Source organism: Manis javanica, chromosome 5, assembly GCF_040802235.1.
Source record: "Manis javanica isolate MJ-LG chromosome 5, MJ_LKY, whole genome shotgun sequence".
NCBI classification, from domain to species: Eukaryota; Metazoa; Chordata; class Mammalia; order Pholidota; family Manidae; genus Manis; species Manis javanica.
The window spans coordinates 162,870,384-162,887,463 of NC_133160.1; the positions used below are offsets into that span (position 1 = coordinate 162,870,384).

General features: G+C 37.4%; 2 long non-coding RNA genes across 3 annotated transcripts; one reads left to right on the forward strand and one right to left on the reverse strand.

The window, feature by feature from the left end:
• Window positions 1-768: 768 nt before the first annotated feature.
• Window positions 769-9,057, reverse strand: LOC140849658 (uncharacterized). The gene is made up of 2 exons (XR_012131797.1): window positions 8,909-9,057; window positions 769-1,153 (listed from the first exon to the last, which is right to left on the reverse strand). It is a non-coding gene; the product is annotated as an uncharacterized lncRNA (long non-coding RNA).
• A 93-nt stretch (window positions 9,058-9,150) lies between these two features.
• LOC118967409 (uncharacterized) lies at window positions 9,151-10,968 on the forward strand. Of its 2 annotated transcripts, XR_012131175.1 has the most exons (4): window positions 9,151-9,327; window positions 9,519-9,576; window positions 9,917-10,012; window positions 10,667-10,968. It is a non-coding gene; the product is annotated as an uncharacterized lncRNA (long non-coding RNA). The 2 variants fall into 2 exon arrangements; XR_012131174.1 differs by having other exon boundaries at window positions 9,917-10,968.
• Window positions 10,969-17,080: the final 6,112 nt, after the last annotated feature.

Here is a 17,080-nt window from a genome sequence, read left to right on the forward strand (position 1 = left end):
TTCACTAACAGTTGTAGAACTAAGAAACTGTGTTGATAATTTTACAGTTTTTTTCTTCCTTTGAAAATATTCAAGAGGCTTATCAATAAGCTCAGCATGGTGAGTTTCTAAGTGCCTTTTTAATTTTGAAGGTTTTAAGCTTTCATTTGCAAGAATATTATTACAAATAACACACTGAGGTCTATCATTTTCAAAGGATTTTTCGCATTTGATAAAACCATATTTTAAATAATCTTCATTGTAACATCTTGCACTTACTTTTTTCTTTTTGAAATGTGGCTCAAATGAAGTTGAAGTTTGCAGATTAGAGTCGATATTTTTTTCAGTACTGTTGCTATTCATATTTTCAGATCCAATGGTTGAATTTGAACATGCTTCTGCATATTTCATTTCATTATTTCTCTTTAAAAAAGAAATGATCCATTTTAAAAGTAACTGATTAAAATGTTATACTTGCTAACTCAAAACACATGTGTATATATATAGCTTAGATAATATGTTGCAAAAAATGCAGTTTGCAATTCAATCTCAGTTGAACATCTGAATTCACATCTAGTTGCAAGTCATAGTAATACAAAATTAGACAGAACATTAACTTATTTTCATGAAAATTAAGACACCAGTGGACAAATGACTGAAAAACCATTTCTTAGCTAATAAATTCTATTCATCACATCCTCTCCATTAATTATCTTCTCACATATTGAAAGTGACTTTAGTATTCATTGCAACTTGAACAATTCTAGCAAAGGATTCGTGGAAGCACTCTGATATTTTATATTTTATTTTGTTTTTAAAAAATGTCCACCATGACTCACAGAATTAATTTCAGGACCTACTAATGGGTCAAACACATAATGTGAATAGCTCCGATACAGACATCTTCCTCTGTTGTGTTGGTAGCTTGAGTATGTCTCCTTGATGGTCAAAGAAACAAGCTGATCTGCTAGACTGTTTGCTGCAAGAGTAACTTTCCTGAAGTGGTAGGTGTATCTTAGATTTTCATTCTTGATACAATTTGATGGGAAAAATTTTTAAGAGTGCCAATTATGGTCTGATCCAGTGAGAGCCAATGAGGTTTTCCATGGCTAGGTCAACTCTCAGGTTGCAGCTGCTCACATACTTTAAAACTTTCTTAGAATGCATCCTTGACCTGGAAATAAGACCAAAGACATGACATTAAAGCATTATACAGAGTATTATTATTGCCAGCTATGGGGTCCTATGCCATATTCAAGATAATGGGTAAAGCAAAAAGCCTGTAGCTTCTTTCATTGCTATGTTAGATAGGCTTAGACCTATTTCTGTAAGGCATAGCACCTCAACCAGGATTGGTAAATAGAAAAAATGATGGCAGGAAAACCTGGGAGTCAGCATCATGAGTTGCAAAGCACACTGACAAAGCTGAAAACAGCAAGCCATGAGTATAGTTCATTAGCTCAGTATGGCCATGCCTACCTTAGAATTTACATACTCATTGTGCTGTTCTCTTTGATCTTAGTGTATTTGAGCCTCATCACCATAAAACAGTACTTCCTAACACATCTTTCCACCTTGTCCTTTTTGCAGGGGGTGAGTGTAAAGTAATACTTACTGTCGTGTTTATTAGAAATTCAACATATTAACAGCATTAATACTTTTGGTAGGATTGTTTGCACTAAGTATATTTTCTTATTTTCTGTATTCCTGATGCTCTGCATCTGGGTTTTCCCTGATCAGGAAGGGACTGACCCTTCCAGTGTCAGCTAATTCCGAGAGATGGCACACTCCACTGGTAGCAAACAGCTCAACCCAGGGGCACAACTTTTATATGCAAACTAACCAATCCAGACCCTACCCCACCTTAACCCCCATGATCAGGCTCTTACACACCACCAATCTGCCCCTGCCTTCATCACCCAGGGACAGATACCAAGCCTCCATACCCTAGGGCCTGCTGAAGCCAATCCTAAACTTACTCGGCTTGCTTGTCCTGCCTCGCCCTTTCCTTCTCTAGAAAACCACTGCACAGGCTTTCCTGCGGTTCCCCTTCCACTCCCTCTGCGTCCTGACCAATCCTGGGGCCTCCCCTTGTGGCCCCCTTGCATGGTGTTGCATGCTCTACCTCCCGTTTCTAGGGTTCCATGAGTATTAAAACTTCCTACATCATGACAATCATTTCTGTGTCTGTATTTCTCTTCAAGGGTATGCTTTAAATAATTTTAATATTGTTATGGCTCTCTGATTACAAAGGTTTACAGTTTGACCATAATCCTGTTTTCCTCATAAGCTGTGACTTTTTAGTAAAAATATACTGCATTCCATGAGTTCTTACAGGAAGTCACAGTATTAAAACTGAAACACCTGCAGTAAAAAAAACTTCTTTTTAACCTATTAGAGAATTTTTTTTCTTTTTATATCAATATACAATTACATGAGCAACATTTTGGTTACTAGATTCCCCCCCTTATCAAGTCCCCACCACATACCCCATTAGTCACTGTCCATCAGTGTAGTAAGATGCTATAGAATCACTACTTGTCTTCTCTGTGCTAAACTACCTTCCCTGTGCCCCCACCCCAACTTTATGTGTGCTAATTGTAATGCCTCTTTTTTTCCTTATCCCTCTCTTCTCACCCATTCTCCCCAGTCCCTTTCCCTTTGGTAACTGTTAGTCCATTCTTGGGTTCTGTGAAACACCTGTATCTTGAGATTACTTTTATTACTTGGGGATTCTCCCCAATCACTTGAGAGGAAGATTGGAATCTCCCCCACCCCCAAATATACCAAATAACTTTTCATTCTAGTTATCATGTATCCTTCCCCCTATGGGTGAAATAAGAGTATAGTACCACATACCAGCAAGGGCTAGGTTTTAGGAATACAAGGCAGCCCTAAAAAATATGCTACAAATTATGAATGCCATTGATGTGCATCAGCCTGCTGCTACAGTATTTACATGGGAGCCTAACCTTTTAATAATAAAGCCAGCTGTGAAGGACTCATCATAAGAGATGGTGACCTTGAAACAAGAAAGATGTTGCCAGAAGGGAGGTGGTATAGTCTTGGTGACATTCCTCTGTGAGACTTCATTGTTACATCCACATGGGCTTTACTATTAACAATAGTAAACTTGAAGGAGAATTATACTCTATCATGTATAAATCATTCAAAAAACACTGTAGACTTTTTTTTCTGAGCAATTTTAGGTTCACAGCAAAACTGAGCAGAAGATAGAGAATTCTACATACTCCCTGACCCCATATACGCCTAGTCTTCCCCATTATGAACATCCCCCACCAAAGCAGTACGTTGGTTACAACTGATAAACCTACATTAACACCTCACAATCACCCCAAGTCCATAATTTACATTAAGGTTCACTCTTGGTGTTCTATTTCTATGGGTTCTAACAAATGTATGACATGTACCCATCACTGTGGTATTACACAGAAGATTCTCACCACCCTAAAAACCCTCTCTGCTCTGCCTTTTCATCCCCTCCCTGCCTCCCACCAACCCCTGGCAGCCACAATCTTTATTTCCTGTCTTCATGGTTTTGCCTTGTCCAGAATGCCACACAGTGGAACTACACAGTATGTAGCCTTTTCAGACTGGATTATTTCACTCAGTAACACACATTTAAAGTCCCTCTGAGTCTTTTCATGGCTTGATAGCTCATTTCTTCTTAGCACTGAACACTATTCCATTGTCTGGATGTAATACACTTATTTATCCATTCACCCACTAAAAGACATCTTGGTTGCTTATAAATCTTGGCACTTATGAATAATGCTGTTATAAACATTGGTTGCAGTTTTTTGTGTGGATATGGTTTCAATTCCTTCAGGTAAAAGCTAAGGAGCCTGGTCACTGGATTGTGTGTACTGTGCATATTTACTGAGGAGCCCAGCAAAGCTTGCGTTATCTTTTTGTGGCTGGAGCATGCCAAAATTGTGGGCACAGGCTATGATTTATAGACAAGAACAGATGTTGCTTTTGGTTGTGGGGGGTGGGGGGGCCAACAGCATCAACTTTTATTAAGGTAACTCATTCATATTGACAGACTTCAAATAATGCCAAGGATCTCAAGCTGTTACGTGATGGCCTAGCCTGCTGAGTTACCCTGTTGGCCTCTCTGACAGGAACAGTCAGAAAGAGAACCTTGTCAGCACTGAGGAGAGTAAGTCCTGAAGGTATTTATAGGAGTAAAGGTGGCTGGTGAGACGGGTAAACATCATTTGGTACAATTCAGAAAAAAGAGTGATGTGGAGAACTACCAAAAGAAGACTCTCAAATTTGGTCTGTTTAGTATTGGACAAAAGTTCAGTTTTGAATTTAAGGACCAAAACTGTATATGACACCAAAAGGTTTAAAGGGTATCCTAGAACAATGCTGTTGGAATGAAGCTGCAGGAAGGTCCCAGGAAGGTGGCAGCAGGCGCCACCTGAGAAAGCAGCTATTGCTACAGGGAGCAGGATTAAGTTGTAACACATAGTATAGCAAAATATATCACCACGTCTCTAGCACTCTCTTTGTAGTTTTCTGTTTGGGAGGAGCTTGAAAATATCAACTTCGTTAGTTATCACAAATGCTTTAACTATGGCTAAGTAGCCAGAGATCTACTGCATATGGTACCTAGTTATACTTAAGAAGGTGCGCATCTGGGAGAGAATTCAGGGCCTGGTAGATCCTCTGACTTAATCTGAGTTAGATATCTCCTCAAAAGATGGCATGTTCTAAATATTTTACCTTGGTCTGAAAGAGACAAAGCTTTTCTTTGAAGGCCTCATGTCCTGTCTGCCAAGGTAGATAGTGGACTAAAGTAAAGGGTTTATGGCATATGCCTCTTGCATGTCAGAGCATGCTGTACATTATATTAAGCCGGGATAAAACTTCTGGAAAAGCAACTGAATCTAAATCTTTTTAATGAATAAATACAAAGATTTGTAGGGCAATCTGCAGTAGCCTTAAAGGAATCTGACATATAGTTGCCCTTAATAGGTGAGAAATAACTAATGACTCTTCTTTTAGTTATAAGTACCAAATAAAGATGCTCAGTTTTTAATGCCTTTTTTCCTCCAAATCTCAAACTAGAATTTTACCCTGTAGCCACCTACCTCCAAATATTTTTCATTTCAACTATTTACTTTATATACCTAAAGAAAAACAGAACTAAACATACATTCTCCAAAGTCTTTTGTTTGCCTTCTCCTTTCTGTACCTAATATCTCTGAAAGGCACCTTAATGGGAGTCAGAGTAGTTTATGGGAATAGTTTCAAACCTGGGGTATTTTTCTAACCACGAGTTTTGGAACTTGAATTTAAATGGAGATATTCTCAATTAGAACTCAATGTAAATCAAAACACTATGTATCATAACATAAGCAAGTATACTAGTTGCAAGTGTTGTACAAATGTTTTACAAGTACAAATATTGGTAAGTGATCCTATAACCCTGCTGGGGTTCTGCTGGGACAGGTCCCTCTGGTCAAAACTTCAAAGATCTATAAATATGTGCACTAATGCTTAAAATGTATGCATTGAAGTTGACTGCTGTAGCCACATTTTGGAGCAATAAAGCTCTTTAATCATGTGTGTATCTAGCTTAGCCATCCTTTAGGGAAGAATTCCAATTAAGGTGACTTGTAAGTTTCCAAGGTGCACTAATATAGTCACGTGATATGGTTTCAGGTTAGTGACATTCCACTAATGAATCTTATCTATCTGTTCCTAGAATAGTGTTTGTCAGGATAGGTACTCAATAAATGTATTTGAAAAACCAGCTGAGAAAATGAATAACACCTGTATTAAACCATACACTATACATCATTTTTATTAGTGAAAAATAAGTTACCAAACTATATTTGGACAATTTGGTAATATGTAAGACAAAGGCTAGCAAAACACAATTTTAAAAATAGCTCATGATAAAAAGATGGGTGGAGGACTTTAACAGACACTTCTCCAAAGACATTCAAATGGCCAACAGGCACATGAAAAGATGCTCCACATCACTAATCATTAGGGAAATGCAATTCAAAACCACAATGAGATATCACCTCACAGCAGGTAGGATGGCTACTATCCAAAAGAGAAGAAATAACAAATGTTGGCGAGGATGTGGAGGAATAGGAACCCTCCTCCTACACTGTTGGTGGGAATGTAAATTGGTGCAACCATTGTGGAAAGCATTATGGAGGTTCCTCAAAAAACAAAAAATAGAAATACCAGTTGACCCAGTAATTCCACTCCTAGGAATTTACCCAAAGAAAACAAGATCCCTGATTCAAACAGACATTTGCACCCCTATGTTTATCATGGCACTATTTACAATAACCAAGATATGGATACAACCTGAGTGTCCATCAACAGATGAACGGATAAAGACGTGGTACATATACACAATGGAATATTATTCAGCCATAAAAAGAAAAGAAATCCTATCATTTGCAACAACATGGATGGATCTAGAGGGTATTATGGTCAATGAAATAAGCCAGGCAGGCAAAGACAAATACCAAATGGTTTCACTTATTTGTGCAGTATAAAAACAAAGCAAAACAGAAGGAACAAAAGAGCAGTAGACTTGTAGACACTGAGAAGGGACTAGTGATTACTAAAGAGGAGGGGAGGGGAGGGAGAAGGGGCACAATAATTCACAATCACAATATAGGTTGGCCACAGGAACGGTAGTACAGCATGGAGAATACAGTTAATGATTCTGTAACACCTCACTACATTGATGGACAATGACCACACTGGAGGGGGTGAGGACTTATATAATATGGGTGAATGCTGAAACACTGTGCTGTATATTTGAAACCAACATAAGATTGTGTAGCAATGATACTTAAATAAAAAAAAAATATGCCAACAACAAAAAAGTAGGGAGGACAATTTAAAGAAAAAACTGGGGAAATGTTGGTAATTGTTGAAACTGGGTGATGGGTACATGGTGCTCATTAGATTATACTCCCTGCTGTTGTACATGTTAGAATTTTCCACAATAAAAAGTCCACTAAAAAAAAAAGATCATGAAAGATACCCTATTTCAAAATAAGCTGCTTAAAATGTCAAGTAGTAGAAACAGTGGTCCTATAAAAACAAACACGAACTATGTCTAGATTTAGCTTATAAAACTTAACACCTAAATTTACCTGAAAATAAGAAACCCACATAAAAATACTAGTATCTCATTTATATTACTATAGGTATAATTATTATTTATTCTTTTAGACAAAAATGATTGTCATTTAATCTTTTTGTTCTTTTTATATTTTTACTATTTCTGTTTCAACCCAATCTTCCTTGGGAGTTTGGCTACTCTTCAGATTCTTGTATTCAAAAATATTCTTAAAGAATCAGACAATTTGCCTACAGTAACAGCAGAGGTAGTGCTTTAGGGAGACCTGGTGGATGTAATGAAAGCATCATCCTTTTCTAACTGAAATAGGGTGCAAGGTATCAGCTAAATGGGAGGCAGGAGTTGAAAATGTTCCAAGTTTGACAAAAGAAGGTATAAAATAGTTGCCTTGAAATTAGTACTATGAATAACCTTGGAAAATGTTTCAGGATTTTAAGGAAGTCTGCATGACTGTTGTAGATGCTTAACATAATGATCATTATTGTTATAATGCTTGATAGGTGGTCTTTAGATTCTGCCACTAGATTCTATTCTTTCCTCTTGGATATTTCTCCATGGTGTTAATATTATCTCCTAAATATATGGCATATGCCTCTTGCATGGCTAAAAATACAGCTTGGGTCAGTTTCTTCATAATTCAAAAACCCCTAGTCGTTCTGAGCTAGTGTAACTCCTCAGGACAATATCCTTTAAGTTAAGTGTTATTTTACTGTTCTAGGTTTCTCCTTCATCACATACCTCCATTCAATTCTACATTTCAAGCTCTCAGACTATGGAAGTTCTTGAAATACAACATGCACTTTCATGCTTCTGTTTTTGTTCTGGTTAGTATTCTCTTTGCCTGGAATACTTTTCTTGCATCCTTATGTCATTTCAATTTATATTTATTCTTTTTGATTTAGCTCAACTGCTGCAGCATTCTTTTAAAAACTTCACAGTGCATCAGGCACTTGGGATTACAAAGCATGAAAACATAACCAGAAATATATAAAGGAATACCTGAACACCTGTTCAGCAGTTACAATGAATTAACTTCAGTTACATAACATTGACAAATCTAAGCAAGCTGCAAAAGATATGTGCAATTTCATAACCATAAATTGGTATTATTACCAATGATTGTTAAAACTAGGCAAAACAATATTATTTAATTAAAATAAAATATAACGATGCTTGGGAGAGTGGTTGGTTTCCTTGGGTAAGAGGGAACAGGATGAGATTGGGTGGAGCAAAGGATTTCGTTTACTGTGTTTCTTCGATCGGGTGCCACGTACAAAAGCATTAAATGTAGTTTGCTTCTGCCTTTTATCTTTCTAAAGTTTTCTATTTTTTGAAAGGATGTCTTAGGCTTGATTTCTTCCTGAAGACATCGCAAATCCGTCCCATAAGCAGTAACTTAAAATTACCTTCTATCTCCTGTGCTCCCCTTTGTTTCCCGCATTGTCCTTGGGCACACTTAGGACACCAGGTCCTAACGGTAGGGACTCCTGGGTATCAGCCGTAGGCAGATTAGACTGTAACCCTCCTCCCAGCGGATTCCCGACTGTTCCCTCCAGCCCTGCCGGGACTAACGAGGCCCTCCAAGAGCTTCAGCCTGCCCCTTTCACCCGACCCTAGAGTATCTCCTCTTAGATGCTGGATCGCTACCCCCTACCCTCTGGGAAACCCCAGTTCGTTCCCTAAGCAAAAACCACACAGTGCCTCCTGCAACGAACCCCAGAACGCCTCCCTTTAACAGACTCTGATCCACTGCCATCAGAGGCTGCCCTTCTTCCTTCTCACCTCCAGCCCAGCACCGCAATCCATCAGTCTCGCCCGTCGAGCCGCAGTTCAGCTCACCCCGCCATTACCTACGCAACGCTATTTCCGGCCTAACCTCTGCACTCATAAAACCACACTTCCCCTCGAAAAAGGACTGGTTCGGTGTTCTGCGCACGCGCGAAACTACAGTCCGGTTACGCAATCTCGCTTCCCGAAGACTCTCGCATCAGTCTCGCGGTATTTTCTTCTTGCGCGGGAGTTATTTGAACGCTGGGACGTTAAGTACTTTCTGGGAGCTTCGCGGCCGACTGTCGGCTGAGTCCAGGCGCCATGGAGGATGAAAAGCGGCTGCTGCCGATTAAAGAGGCCCTTCAGCTGGCGCAGCAGCCGCGCCGCAATCAGGAAAGCTGGTGGTGGCGCTGAGCCGCACCCACAGCGAGGTAAGCGCAGCCCCGGCCTCCGCCGCCCCTCGCCCTCCCGGCCCATCTGTGTGACCCCCGAGCGCTCTCTAGTAATTCTAACAGTATTTGTAAGAGATGGTGGAGAATTTTGAATTTTAGTATCATTGTACCTTATTTACGTGGAGGTCCGTACCGTATTTAATAATCATAGTAGTCTTGTGTTCCTTCAGGTTAGCAGTTCACTGATTTTTAACATAAATCTGCATTTCACCATATGGACTTCAAAACGTATGTAAATACGTATTTCTGTTTCTGCCCTGTAAGGATTTTATTAAAACACATTTCTTAGTTATTAACAAAATAAGCGCAAAGAAGTACATGTTTGTTAATAAACCGTTTTTCAGGTTGCTATATTTACTGCTTTTACAATTTTAAGAAATAGAAAACAATGGTAGATTTTTTTTTAATTGAAAAATTTTTCATTTCAACTCTTAAAACTTCACAGGATGTTGTCAGTCTTTCTTGCCCTCCCAACTGCTAAGTTTTTCACTTGCAGAATTGAACAAAGACAGATTTAAAGATGTTTCTACTTCTCTCGGTGATTTTTTTTAAACTGTTTTTTGATTAGTAAATATGTATTTGACGTGGCTCAAGCTGAGTTAAAAGAAATGCAAGACTCAGTACCTACTTTCCATCCAGTACTCGTCCTCATAGTCTTCTACAGGTAACTGGTTTTAATTAGTTTCTTATTTATCCTTCAGTATTTTCTGTGCTGTTCTGCGTTTTACTTTTTTCACTTAACAATATATTCTGGATATGCCTCCTAATAACTATCGAATTAAACTTCTTCATTAAAAATTTTTTTTAGCTGTCACAGATTACATTTTGCGGATATACTCCAATTTATAGCCAATCCCCTGTAGATGGACCCTTGTGTTGTTTCCAGTCTTAGGATATTAGAAACAATGGTTCAATGAATCCATGTCATTTCCTACATTTGCAGGGGTAACTGTCAGATTCTCTGAAGCAAATTGCTGGATCAAAGAGGATGTGTATTTATAAATGTAAATGTAAATATTGACAGTTGCCCTCACAGACTGGTCCATTTTATACTCCCATTCAGAGTATGAGAGGTACTGCTTTTTTTTTTTAAGGGGATTGGGAACAACTGAAATATAATTGGGGGGATGTTTTTGATAGACAAGAAAATTTGTAAGTAAAGTCCTGCATGGTTTGGGAATATGAGTTAGAAAGATGAAAGATATATCAAAAATAAATTGCTGCATAACAGGAAAAGTAATTATAAAAGGCGGTGTTGAATTGAGACTAGTGGTTTTTTTTTTAACTAAACTGTACATTTAGACATTTTTCTAAATAGATTCAACAATGTGAAGAAGAATCAAAAGAATCCTTTGTGATGAAACTATGCTGCCTTGCTCCATGACAGAAAAAACTCAGAAAAAGAAGAGACATGGGTAGATGATTACTTAAGTGTATTTTCTATAATAATTTCTTCTGAATGGACAGGTAAAAGTTATTAGAGAGTAAAGATTTTAGTTTGAATAATTATTACTATTTTGGGAATTCTGAGGTTAGTCCTGGGGATAGACTTTCATCAGTGTAGTTTGTGAAGGATTTGTTTTGTATTTATGATTGTCAATAAAACTTTTATGAAACATTTGTTCACATCTTAAATACACCATCATGATCTGTAAATATGAACCTGCAGTGGAGTGAGAAATAGAATTTTTAGCAGTTTATTATTTCATTTAAACATAAGGAAGGTGAACAGTGACCTTTAAAGTTATTTTAACTATTTTACTTTTTTCTTGAAAGTGTTTTGGAAGTTTTGTCAATTTTTATTACAAAATTAATAAAATTAAAATTGAGTCACAGTCTGTGTATATCATTTAAAAATTTACTGGATTGAAAACCATAAGTGCTTGTATAATATAGAGAAAATAACAGGGGTCTCAATGTATATGTGATAAATTTATAGTATACATATGTACACCCACAGATACATAATTATGTCATTAAGTGACCTTATAAATATATTTTTCTGTGTGATAAAATATTATGATTAAAAGTGATTTATTAGGGCTCTCTTGTCTCCTCCTGGCTTAAGCCAGGAGCTCTTTCCTTTCACTTTATTTCTAAATAAAAGCTTGTACCTTGCTCTCCTAAAAAAAAAAAAGTGATTTATTAGATAATGCTAATTTCAATTTTAAATATTTAAGAACTAGTTTCAGGTAAATATATTTAAATGAGCATTGTACTTAGCAACAATGTTGAAAGACTTTTTTGACCCCAAAATTATCCCATTCTTGTTACCTGGCAAATATTTCAGATGTATGTATGTAGTATATATATATAGTATACCTATTATAAAAATAACATAGCTTCTCTTTTTTTCATGAATTGTAGCTTCCCTGAGTTATTAAAGTCTAGAATTCTGAACTTGTAGGAGAGTCAAATGATTGTCATTATAATGCCACCTGGGAATAAGTTTATTTTTTTTTCTTTTACTTTTTTTTTTTGGACTGAGGCAAATAGCAATGGAGTTCAATTTTTAGTGTGCCAGATACTTAGTAAGTTCTTGGGAGATATGTCAGAAATGGCCAGATTAATAATGTTTTGTGTATAAAATTAATGAAGCCCTTTTTTTAAATTGAAGTATAGTTGATATACAATCTTTTTATTAGTTTCAAGTGTACAACCAATGGTTCAACAGTTACTCATATTATTAAATCCTCACCCCCAATAGTATAGTTACTATCTGTCAACACAGAAATATGTACATCTTTATCCATTCATCTATTGTGGACATTTAGGTGGCTTCCGTAACTTGGCTATTGTAAATAATGTAGTGATAAACATAAGGGTTCATGTATCTTTTTGAATCAGAGATTTTGTTTGGGTAGATTCCTAGAAGTGGAGTTACTGGGTCGTATGGTATTTCTGTTTTTACTTTTTTGAGGAACCCATACTGCTTTCCACAGTGGCTGCACTAATTGACATTCCCATCAACAATATAGGAGGGTTTTCATTTCTCCACATCTTCACCAACACTTGTTATTTCTTGTCTTTTGGATAGTGGCCATTCTAACTGGTATGAGGTGATAATTCACTGTGGTTCTGATTTGCATTTCTCTGATGATTAATGATGTGAAGAATCTTCATGTGTGTGCTGGCTATCTATATTTCTTCTTTGTAAAAATTTCTGTTCAGGTTCTCTTCTCATTTTTTAATTGGGTTATTTGTTTTTTGGTAGTGAGACATGAGTTCTTTATATGTTTTGGATATTAACTCCTTGAAGCCCTTCTTATTAGACTGATAGGTTAAATTCCAAATGTGAAAATACAAAAATCCTGGCTCTTGAGATTTAAGGCCTATGGGTAACAACTGCTCCATGGTTAAAGGTATGTGCCACTTCATAGTGTTTGTTTACTTTAAGTGCACAGTAGAATTTTTCTCAAATATATATAACAAGAGAGTACATAGATGCACTTAACACACGCACACCCCACTCAAAGATATGTGATTTCCAACAACAATTCTCTGACAAGGATGGGTATACAGTAATTCAAGTACCCAGAGTTAGGGCAGACCTCCAGGTCAAGGGCTCAGCCCTACACTACTGCCCTCACTTCCAGACAGCAGCCACAAGTATCCCCAAGCTACCTGCTTTTCTACCTAGCTGACTACAAATTTGGGAATACATGTGACCACCAACCCCACCCCCAGCCCATCAGGTGTGATAATTCTCTAGAAATAACTGATAGACCCGAGGAAAGTGCTGTTCTTACTATTACAATTTTATAATCGTTCAGGTGTGATAATTCTCTAGAAATAACTGATAGCACTAAGTAAAGTGCTTTTCTTACTATTACAATTTTATAATGGATACAGCCAAATGGAAGAGATAAAAATAGGACAAAGTATGAGAAGCAGCCAGAGCAGAGCTACCATGGCCTCTCTGCACATTGGTGCATTCACCAACCCAGCAGCTTGAGTCTCGTTGTTACAAGAATTTTGAGGGGATTTCATTGAGTAGGCATGATTGATTTAACACTGGCTGTTTGAACTCAACCTCTAGTCCCTTTCCTCCGGAAACCAGGGGATGGACCTGAAGGTTCTAGGCTTGGTTTTTTTGGTGACCAGCTTCTATCCTGAAGCTGTCTAGGGTCTCTTGACTCCCCACTCCCGTGAGTCACCGCGTTAGCATAAACCCAGATGCGGTTAAAAGGGACTTGAACAACAAAAGACTACTCATATTACACAGATTTTAAGAGGTCTGTATCAGGAACCAAGGACAAAGATTAAATACATGTTTTATTAAAACATAAAAGAATGATAAAATCAACATACATACCCCACCTCTAAGTTAAGAAATAGAATACTAAAGTGCCTTTTAAAGTCTCCTGTGTTCTTTCTGAACGTATTCCTCTTTCCTGTCCAGAGGAAACTGCTATCCTGAATTGTGTTACTCATTACCTTGCTTTTCTTTATTTTATTATAGTTCTAAATCTACATAGATGTATCCCAAAATACACATTGTACCTGTCTTATTTTATTTTAATATAAATGAACTTATGTTGCATATATACTTTTGTAACTAATTCTTTTTACACTTAACACTGTTGGGTAAATAGAAGTTTTCAACCAGAATTTTTCATCTGGCCTTGATAGTGATATACGCAGAAGGGCCTTTTTGCACATCAGTGTGATGTTTACCACGGCAGAGCCTCTGGTTCCTCATAGGATTGCTAGTCTGGGGTGAGGGGTGGACTTGGCAGCCATTCTCTGCTCCCTCCTTTCCTGGTACTTAGTTGGTCAGGTGCCGGCCAGTCACCATGGACTTGCCCACAGAGTTCCTCCTGGAGGAAGGGGCAGGGGGCAGCTTGGCACACCCTGTGGCCAGAGGGTTGGAGCTTGGGGCGCAGCACCAAGCAAGGGGGCAGAGAACACTGGCTGGAGAGGAGAGAGACTGAGCTGTGAGAAAAAAAAAACCTTTCACCAACCTCTCACCCGTGTTTTCCTTCAGCCTGTCCTGGATTTATAGAGAGCTTGCCCTAGGCCGGGAACTCCCACCACCTGAAGCCACACACTTTCCAGGAGTAGTCCACATTTATTTCATAGCTTTTAAGGAAAGTGAAGTTTCCATGGTCAGGATTCTCACTTTACCCTGATATACTTACCCACTGCACAAGTGCAATGCTCGCAGGCACAGGCTTGCACACGTGTTGGCAGTAAGCGATTATTGACTCTATAAAGAGCTCCTCCATCCAGTGCTCTGGGGCTGCAAGGCCGCAGAGACCTGGAGGCAGAGAACAGCTTGCTGCATGCAGAACTGCCCCAGAGGCAGACAGGATTCTAGCGCTTGCCCTGCCATCCTGAGAAAAAAGCTTGGTGTAAGACCTTTTACCCCAAGAACGTTCTGTCGTCATTTCTTGGTCTCACCCAATCCATAATGAACTTTGGGGCTGAAACCCTCAGGCAAGACAAGTTCATTCCTTTTCACTATAGTATCTTGTTTTAGAAGTACAGCACACTTAAATTATCCAGTGTATTAACTGTCATGAACTAAAATCGGCATTCTCAAACATGCAAAAGTTTCTCTGGCTAATAATGCTTAGAGGTGGTGTTACAGACTGAATTGTTTTTCCCCCATACTGAAGCCCTAACTCCCAGTACCTCATAATGTATATGCAGATAGGAACTTCAAAGAGGTAATTAGCTTAAAATGAAACCTGAGGGGGGGCCCTAATCCAATCTGACTGGTATTCTTTTAAGAAAAGATTAGTACATAGAGACACAGGTATGTGCATGCAGAGAGGAAATGCCACGTGAGGACACTGCAAAAGGACATTTACAAGCCAGGGGGAGGGGCCTCAGAAGAAACTAAACCTGCTGACACTTTGATCTGGGAAATCTAGCCTCCAAAACTGACAAAAGTAAATTTGATGCTAAAGCCATCCAATCTATAGAATCTTTGTTACATTGACCCTATCAAACTAATACAATTAGAATTGCTATATGGTATGATTATGTACATGTTCAGCTTAATTGTAATGCTGATATTTTTTCTTAAGTAGTTGGATCAATTTGTAATCCTACTGGCTTTGAGAATTCTTACTCTACACTCTACATCCTTGTCAGATTTTACTTTTTCCAGTCTGGTGGGAGAGGAATCTTACTGTCATTTTAATTTCTTTTCTTGAAACTAAGAGTTGAATGTCTTTATGTTTCTTGTTTTTATATCTTTAAAATGCCTGTTATATCTTTGTCCCCTCTTCTTAGTGATGGATAGGAGTTATATTTAATGAAAGTAAAGATTTATTCTTTAATGGTCTGTCTTCTTTTCTATCTTTATTTAAGAAATTCTTCCCATCCCCTAAAGTAAATAAAAGATACCCTTATATTTTTTTCTGAATGTTTTACTTTTACATTTGAATCTTTAATCTGCCTGGAACTGATTTTTCATGTTTGGTGTGAGGTAGGTATATAATTTCATTTTCCTCTATATTAATAACAGTTCTCCCAGTACTGTTTATGGAATAGCCTTCTTAGCTGATCAACAGTGGCAGCTTTGTCATACATCAAATATGCATGTGCTGTGGGTCTCTTTCTGTTCTCTATTATTGTCTCCTTCTAGACCAGCATCATCTTGTTTTAATTACTATGGTGTTTTAATAAATCTTGGTATCTGCTAGTAATTGCAACTCTTTGTTTTAAATGATATATGATTGCTTAACAATATGTGCATGATATTGAAACTATAAAATGTGGGCATTAGAGCTAAGAGTACCTAAGTATACAAAATGTTTTTTGCTCCAAAGAGTAAAACAAAATTATATTCAAAGCAACTCGATAAAAATCAAATTAACAAGCCTCTTTAAAAGCCATTATTTCTGTCTGGAGACCAGGGCTTTTGGGGTATCTTGGATGGGGTTTTAGATGAAAAAAAGGTAGAAGGTAGAAGAGTTGAAGCTGATTTGGTGTGTTAATTTTACAGGCTTCAGTGGTTTATTAGATACGAAATGCATCACTTGTTAGATAATTAGACATTTAGTGACTGGTTCTTTTTTGTTAAGTTTTGTAAAAACTCAATTCCATTTCTTCAATAAGGACTAATGATATATCAAGTAACATGTATACGAAGTTAATAGATATGAAAGTCATACTTTGTTCAACTGTTATGAAAATTTTCAAAGTATAGTAAAATGAACCAAACATCCCAACAACTAGCTTCATCCATTATCCATATTTAAAATCAATTTTTTCTATTCCTCTGACCTTCACCCCTGACATATACACACTTTATACACCTCACCCACTCTCAGCCAGAATTATTTTAAAGCAAATCTTGCCACCATAACATTTTATCTGATATCCAGTGTTTATATTCTCTAATTTTCTCAAAAAAGTATTTTCATACTCGTTTCTTTGGATTAGGATTTAAACTATGTACATTTAATTTGGTAATTTTTATGTCTCTCAATATGTAACAGGCTCTCCTGTTTTTCCTTGACATTTGTTTGTTGTAGAGATTACATTATTTGTATAGTTGAATTTACTATATTCTGGATTTGGCTGATTTCATCCTCATACTATCTCACGCAACTGTGTGTTTCCTATAAACTGATAGTTAAGTGTAGCTGACTAATTAAAGTTTAACTTTTGTGGGCAAAAATACTTCTGGTTTATAAACATGCTGTTGCTTTCATATCAGGAAGTGAAATGCTTCAATAACATTTTTGAAACTGCCCTAATATATATGAATTAAAGA